The sequence below is a fragment of the Cupressus sempervirens genome, chromosome 2 (assembly GCF_028749045.1).
Source record: "Cupressus sempervirens isolate cs-2001-9-10 chromosome 2, ASM2874904v1, whole genome shotgun sequence".
NCBI classification, from domain to species: domain Eukaryota; kingdom Viridiplantae; phylum Streptophyta; class Pinopsida; order Cupressales; family Cupressaceae; genus Cupressus; species Cupressus sempervirens.
Window position 1 is genome coordinate 690664925 of NC_143119.1, and position 6858 is coordinate 690671782.

Genomic DNA, 6858 nt, shown 5'->3' on the forward strand with positions numbered 1-6858 from the left:
TGTTAGAGGATTTAACCACCCTGTTAGAAGTGGGTCTGGTTAAAGGACTTTAGAACATTCACTTAGAATGCCACCTGATTAAAGGATTTACAAATGGCTATTAAACCAACCTAATTCCATAAGATTTTTAGATCTAATATAATTTCTAGAGAGTATTAGAAAATCTTTGACCTAACTATAGCATACAACTTATCTTGCAGATCCCAGATCACTTCTCAACTCATACCCTTGTCTAGCCTTCAATCACTACAACTCTTTGACAACTTGCCCTCCTTTCAAGCTTAGTCTCCTTGAGTCTCCATACTCAATATACTAGTGTAATCATCTCTTCATGACCACTTGTAGAAGTAGAGCCTCTATGCTCTTCCTTCTCCTAGATGTTCCCTTCTTGACACCCTTTTAACCACTTCGCAAATTTTGCTCTTTAGTAGCAACAGTATCGGCAGCTCTTTGCTTCTTGGTCTATGACTCGTTAAATAGAAGTATTGGATTTCCTTTTCCCGCTCAATTCTTCCATATTTTAATTTCAATTTGTATGGATTAGGTAGGATTCATTACATCTAACCCATATTTTGTTTCCTCTAGAAACTTCTTGAATTATCCTTTAGAATTCACCCAAAAATGGTCTACATAGAATTTTGTGCCACCAGCTCATCATCCTTATCTTCCAACTCATTCACAAAATTCAAGGTAACCACTTTTTTGGCTCACATTTGGTGAATCTTTGTCATTTGAAATATTGTAGCAGCTTGGCACTATTGAAATACGGGTGCTCAGTACATACTGTGTTACTTGGCATCAACTGTGTTTTTCCTAATGCTCGGCACCTAACAATCATTTGACACCAACTAAGAATTTTTTGATGCTCGGCCCTTGATCTTCACTTAGCACTTGAAGATCACTTGACACACACTAGAATTTCCTGTTGCTCAGCTCCAACTAAGAATTTTCTCAGCTTCAACTAACTTGTTTGACACCCACTAATGATCTTCATTTAAGCTTTGCAATCAACCTTATTACAACTTCTTCCTCCAATGTTTCTAAGTGTGACCAACCTTTGTATCTTTGAGTATGCTATCAATACATCATTTAACCATTTTCTTAACTAATTCTTGCACTTCATTACAACATCATAACTCAACCTTTCTATTAGGTTCTCTTGTTACATCTTGTTGATCACCTCTTCATCAGTCAACTAAGTGATAGTACCTGAATCTTATAAGAAAATATCATTCCTACAAGTAGCAGGTTTGACATCAATGACAAAACAATGATTGAAAACTTTTTTTTAAACCAATCTTCTTTCTTTGCAACAATCTCCCTCTTTGATCTTCAACAATGAGTTTTTCAATCAGATTTCCAACACAAATTCAGCATAACTGAGTGTAGAGGCAATCTCTAGCATTGCTTGGTTGTGCTCCTTCCTTTTGTTCAAATCATCTACAGAGAGTGGTCCAACTAGATCTACATGTTGTACTCCAATTAAGGTTTTTGCATAATCACCTATTTATTCAAGGTGCAATTTCATCAGACTCTACCATGCAATGAATTTATCTATGTTGAGATTGGAAACTTCTCTATTGGAAATCTTGATCTTCCTACTTCTAGTACCTTGAAACTAAATCAACAGATAGCTCTAATACCAATTGTTAGAAATGCTTTAGAATAACTGGGGGGTTGAATCAATTATTCAATGTCCAAATGTCCAATTCAAACTTTTTATCAAGTAAAATGAGCCTAGTAAATTGTTCATTCATCCAAGCTTAAACTTTTCTATTTAGTAAGTTACTGTAAATCAATATGCAAGCATAACACATGAAAGATCAACACATAACATAGTGATTTATTTGGAAACCCAATTTGGGAAAAACCACCAATAACATGCTACTCAATTCTCACTCTTTTGAACTGATGCCCTATTAAAGGCTACAACATACTATTAAATGTGATTTGGTTAAAGGATTTAACCACCCTATTAGAAGTGGGCCTAGTTAAAAGTTTAGAACATTCACTTGGAATGCCACCCTATTAAAGAATTTACAAATGGTTATTAAACCAACCTAAGTCCATAGGATTTTACCCTAACTAATACAATTGCTAGAGAGTAACAATAAGGGCTTTTGACCTAGTTATAGCATACAACTTATCTTGCAAATTTTAGATCACCATTCAACTCTTTACAATTTGCCTAGCTTTCAGTCTCTGCATTTCTTGACGGCTTGCTCTCCTTTCAAGCTTGGTCTCCCAAAGTCTTCATGCTCAATGTACTAGTGCAATCTTCCTTTTGACCACTAATCAAAGTAGAGTCTCTTTTCTTTGTTCCTCCTTCTCCTTGATTTCTTCTCCTTAACACCCTTCAACCACTTTGCAATTTTTGGCACTCCAACAACTCTTACTTCTTCATTTATGACTCCTTAAATAGAAGTCTAGAATTTCTTTTCCCACTTGATTCTTCCCTCCTTTGATTTCTATTCAAATGGGTTAGGTAGGATTCATTGAATCTAACCCACACTTTGTTCCTTCTAGAATCATCATGAAGAATCCTCTTGAGTTCACTCAAGAATGATTAACATAGAATTTTTTACCATCAGCTCATCATTCTTATCCTCCAAATGGTTCACAAAATTCAAGGTAACAAACTTGTCGACTCAGATCTGAAAAATCTTTGATTTTTCCAATAATGTAGTAGCTCATCACTATTGAAATTTTGATGCTCAACACATGCTGTGTTACTCAGCATCAAGTACATTTTACTGATGCTAGGCACCTACTATGGATTCACTCAGCATCCACTAAGGTTATCATTTTCTCAGCACTAACTCAGAATTTTCTTGGCTTGAACTAACTTGCTTGGCTCCTTCTATATCACTCGATACACACTAGATTTTTCATTTTCTCGGCACTAACTAAAAAGTTTCTCAACTTGAACTAACTTTATGGGCACTCATTAATGAACTTAGTTTAAGCTTTGTAGTCAACCTTGTTCCAACTTATTCTTCCAAAGTTTCTAAGTGTGGCCAACCTTTATATCTTCAAGTATGTGATGAATATATCATTTAACCATTGTCTTAATTGATCCTTGCACTTCATTGCAAAACCATAACTCAACCTTTCCCTTAGGTGCTTTTGTTATATCTTGTTGATTAAATCCTCATCATCAATCAACTAAGTGATAGTACTTGGATCTTATAAGTAATTGTCATTCCAACTAATAGCAAGTTTGACATCAATGACAAAACAATGATTGAAAACATTCTTTTAACAATAGTCTCCCTCTTTCAATCAATCTTCTTCTTACAATGGTCTTTTTAATCAGAGTTCCAACATTATAAACTTATAGAAATGTGAATTAATGGGTTCCAATTGTATTGGAGGCAAGGCAACAAGGGGTTTATGTACTTCAGTGACTGTATTATAGGATATGGTTGGTTCTCATAATAGGACAATTATTGTTTCCAAAATTAACAGTATGAAACAATGGTTAGTTGAGAGACCCAAAAAACTCATATGAACTTGTAATTTTTGTGGATGGTAGGTCTATATGGTACCTAAAAACTTGGTTCTCTCTACAAAAAATAATTTTTAATTTTAAGGGTTCAAAAAATATGATTTGTAAAAACTATCCTAGAAGGACTAAATTTTGGATAGTTTGAACAAATCAATCCAACAATGGAGTTTGAGAACTTCATTTTCAATGTTCATGGAGTTATTAAGGATTTTTCAACATATTGAGAATACCATTAGTTTTATCAATTATTTATGAGTCAAGGGGTTAATATGAATGGGTTGTCATAGGTAGTAGGAAAAACATGTGTTCATGCAAAGAAGCATAATATGACATCCATCAATGTGCTATCAGATTTGGAAGACAATGCAATCAATGTTGTCATATGTCATAATGACCAAGGATGTTATGGATTTACCCTTCTATTTAAGACATTGTAATGGTGATTTTTTTACAAAACAAAGAAGAATGAAGAGTTTTGGAGAGATCATGGGTAGGTCCATTACCCTCTGTATTATAGACATAAGAGAATCTACAAGAATATCTCACAATAACTTTGAACTCCCTAAAAAAAAATTATTAATACTCACAAATCTAAATTTGATATGTCTCTTTACCCTAAACCAAATTGATATGTATAGTAGAACCATGAAAAATCCTATAGCAGATAAAGTTAGAACCACTATCATATAACATATTAAGAAAATTCAACTACAAAGACAATTGTTTTGTAAAACACAAGATAATCCTGGGTAGAATTACAATTGTTCCATTGAATTCCAACTACATTAAAAATTGGAGGAGAGTGGAAAATGATAGGGTAATACTTTGATATATGGCATTTAGAACATTGTGTGACAACTTAATATCATCAGAAACCCAATTACTTAAGATATTAAGATCAACAAGAAAACCTTTCTAAAGAAAATTAATTGATTCCGTTTGGTCATGGTAAATGCATCTCTAGTGCAATAATAGTAGAAAGAGATGACAAATTAGGAAGAAGCTTGTTAAGTTATTATTTGAAATTGTAAGAGATCTCATGAATGAGAAGTTTGTGGCTCTTCCTATGAGGAAAAGAGAATGCTTGAAAAAAATTAGGAAGTGATTGAGAACTTTTACAAAATAAAAAACTCTCTATATTGTCAATTTTTCAAACATATACTTTATTATTTCAAAAATATCTCGGATATTTCATGTGATTAACTAAAATATCTATGTCTTCTTGTAAGAAATTAAAATAAATTTATACGAAGGTTTTCTTAAAATAAATATGTCAATGCTATCCATTAGTTTAAATGTAAAGCTTTTGATTTCAACTACCTTAAATATGCCTTAATTACATCCATGGGGTCACAAATTTCAAATTTCAAATCCTCATCAACAAAATTTGAAACACTAGGAATAGTACTCAAATACAAATAAAGATTTTGTTGGGGAAGAACTTCAAGTATGTTCTACAATTCCACTCACATGCCCATCATGACCGTTGATGGGTAGTGATTTCAATGGTAGGAGTTGGTTTCTATACTTCCAATAAGGTTGTCAAGGCTAGTGCTACTGGTGTTTGTTTCTTGTTTTTCCTTTCTTTTTTCACATTGAGGCTACATTATTCACGTCTCACTTAATTTATTTTACATTTGAAACTAAATCATTTATTTTCTATGGTGGTATTTATAGGCTAGGTCAAAACACCACTCTAATTTTTTGGTCAGATTATCCAATCCTTATAGTAATAAGATATCCAACATCAAATGATCTGTGCATTACTCCTTGAAAAAATTGTCTAATAAGAGAATTTTTCCACAAATTGGACTATGAAATGTCAATCTCCTTATTCTCTACTTTTAGGGTTTTACAAATAGACATGAAAATAATACCAAGAGTCGCAACTTCTTTGGATAGAAGAACAATATTTCCCACCTTGCATGGGTGACCTTACTTCTTAATAAGAGACAGAAAGCTTATATCAGCACCTCGTTCAAAGTTTCTATCCATAGTCCCACTCTCTAAACTCTCAAATATGTTGGCCTTCACAAAACTTTTGTTTGTTTCTATCCATGCTTTAATTTGATAGTCCTAAGTTTCCTCTATCCTTTTAAGGGATATTTTGGAGAGCTTGCAAAATATTAGGTTGAATAAACTATAAATTGTATATAGGTTACCAATGAAGACTATTATCTATATACTATATAGTATGACAATCATTGACTTCATTTAAATTAGACTGTATGCATAACTAAGAGATTACATAAAGTGAAGAAAAAAAAAATTCATAAAGAACTATTTTTAATCAAACAAAAATCGAACCAAAGTATAGAAACAGAGTAAATTGAAACCTAATTTTTAGGATTATTTCAAGGTATAAATTGAGGAAAATTTTCTCTTATGATTTACACACAAACCTAATTTATCTTTCTCATGAAATGAAGATGGAAAATTGTAACTAAATAATTATGCATTTTATAATGGATTGGAAAGATAACAAGAGCAGCATCATAACCACTTTTGGATTTCATGCAACTATTGGCCTAATATTTCTTTGTTTGATATTAGTGATCTTCTCTTTTTCTATGTTATTGTTTAAGTTCTTAAAAATATCGAATCACTTACTGTATACTATTATTTACCATTGCAGGGTGGCATTGAGGCCTATTTCAAATGTGGGCATGCCTTGGATAGAGTTGAAATTGTGTGGACTAAGATTTTGATTGGATCAGATGGAATATGGCTTGTTGTAAGGGAAAAAAAGGTTGGAGATCCTTGTGGGCACCTTAACATGGTGGAATAGAATGCATGATTGTATAATCCAAATTGCAAGTAAGCATTATAGTTTACTATCAAGCTTGAATTAGTGAGTTTGTTTCTCGTGCATTTTTTAATAAATTTAGTTTGATTTTGGTTTTTAAAATAAGGAGAATATCTATAGTTGAACATCTTAGTATATTATGTAGCTAGTCAAGTCTGTATGGAATGACACCTTTAAAAGTTTACATGTTTGAATCATTTGAAATTATTGTTTGTTCAAATATTATCTCATAAGACACAAGAATAACCTAAACCATTTTCTTGAAAGAAGAACCAAAGTGATAAGAAGCACTTTTCCACTTCCCTTAAATCTTTACTAAAATTAAATACTTAGAAAATTTATTTATATTAAGAAAACCATATAAAAGGCCTTGGCATATTTAAATGATCCTATTTCTTTTATAAATTGAATAAAAATTGATGTTTGCAATCCCTACATTTGTCCCCAAGATAATTTATGGATGTCTTAGACATCCTTAGCTATTTCAAGGATGGTCATATTTACAGGAAAAATCCTACCTCTTTTGAAGTCATTTTGAGAATGT

At 32.2% G+C, this 6858-nt stretch overlaps 1 pseudogene; it reads right to left on the minus strand.

Moving 5' to 3' along the window:
• Positions 1 to 4824: 4824 nt before the first annotated feature.
• On the minus strand, positions 4825 to 5503 carry LOC149575264 (uncharacterized; annotated as a pseudogene).
• Positions 5504 to 6858: the final 1355 nt, after the last annotated feature.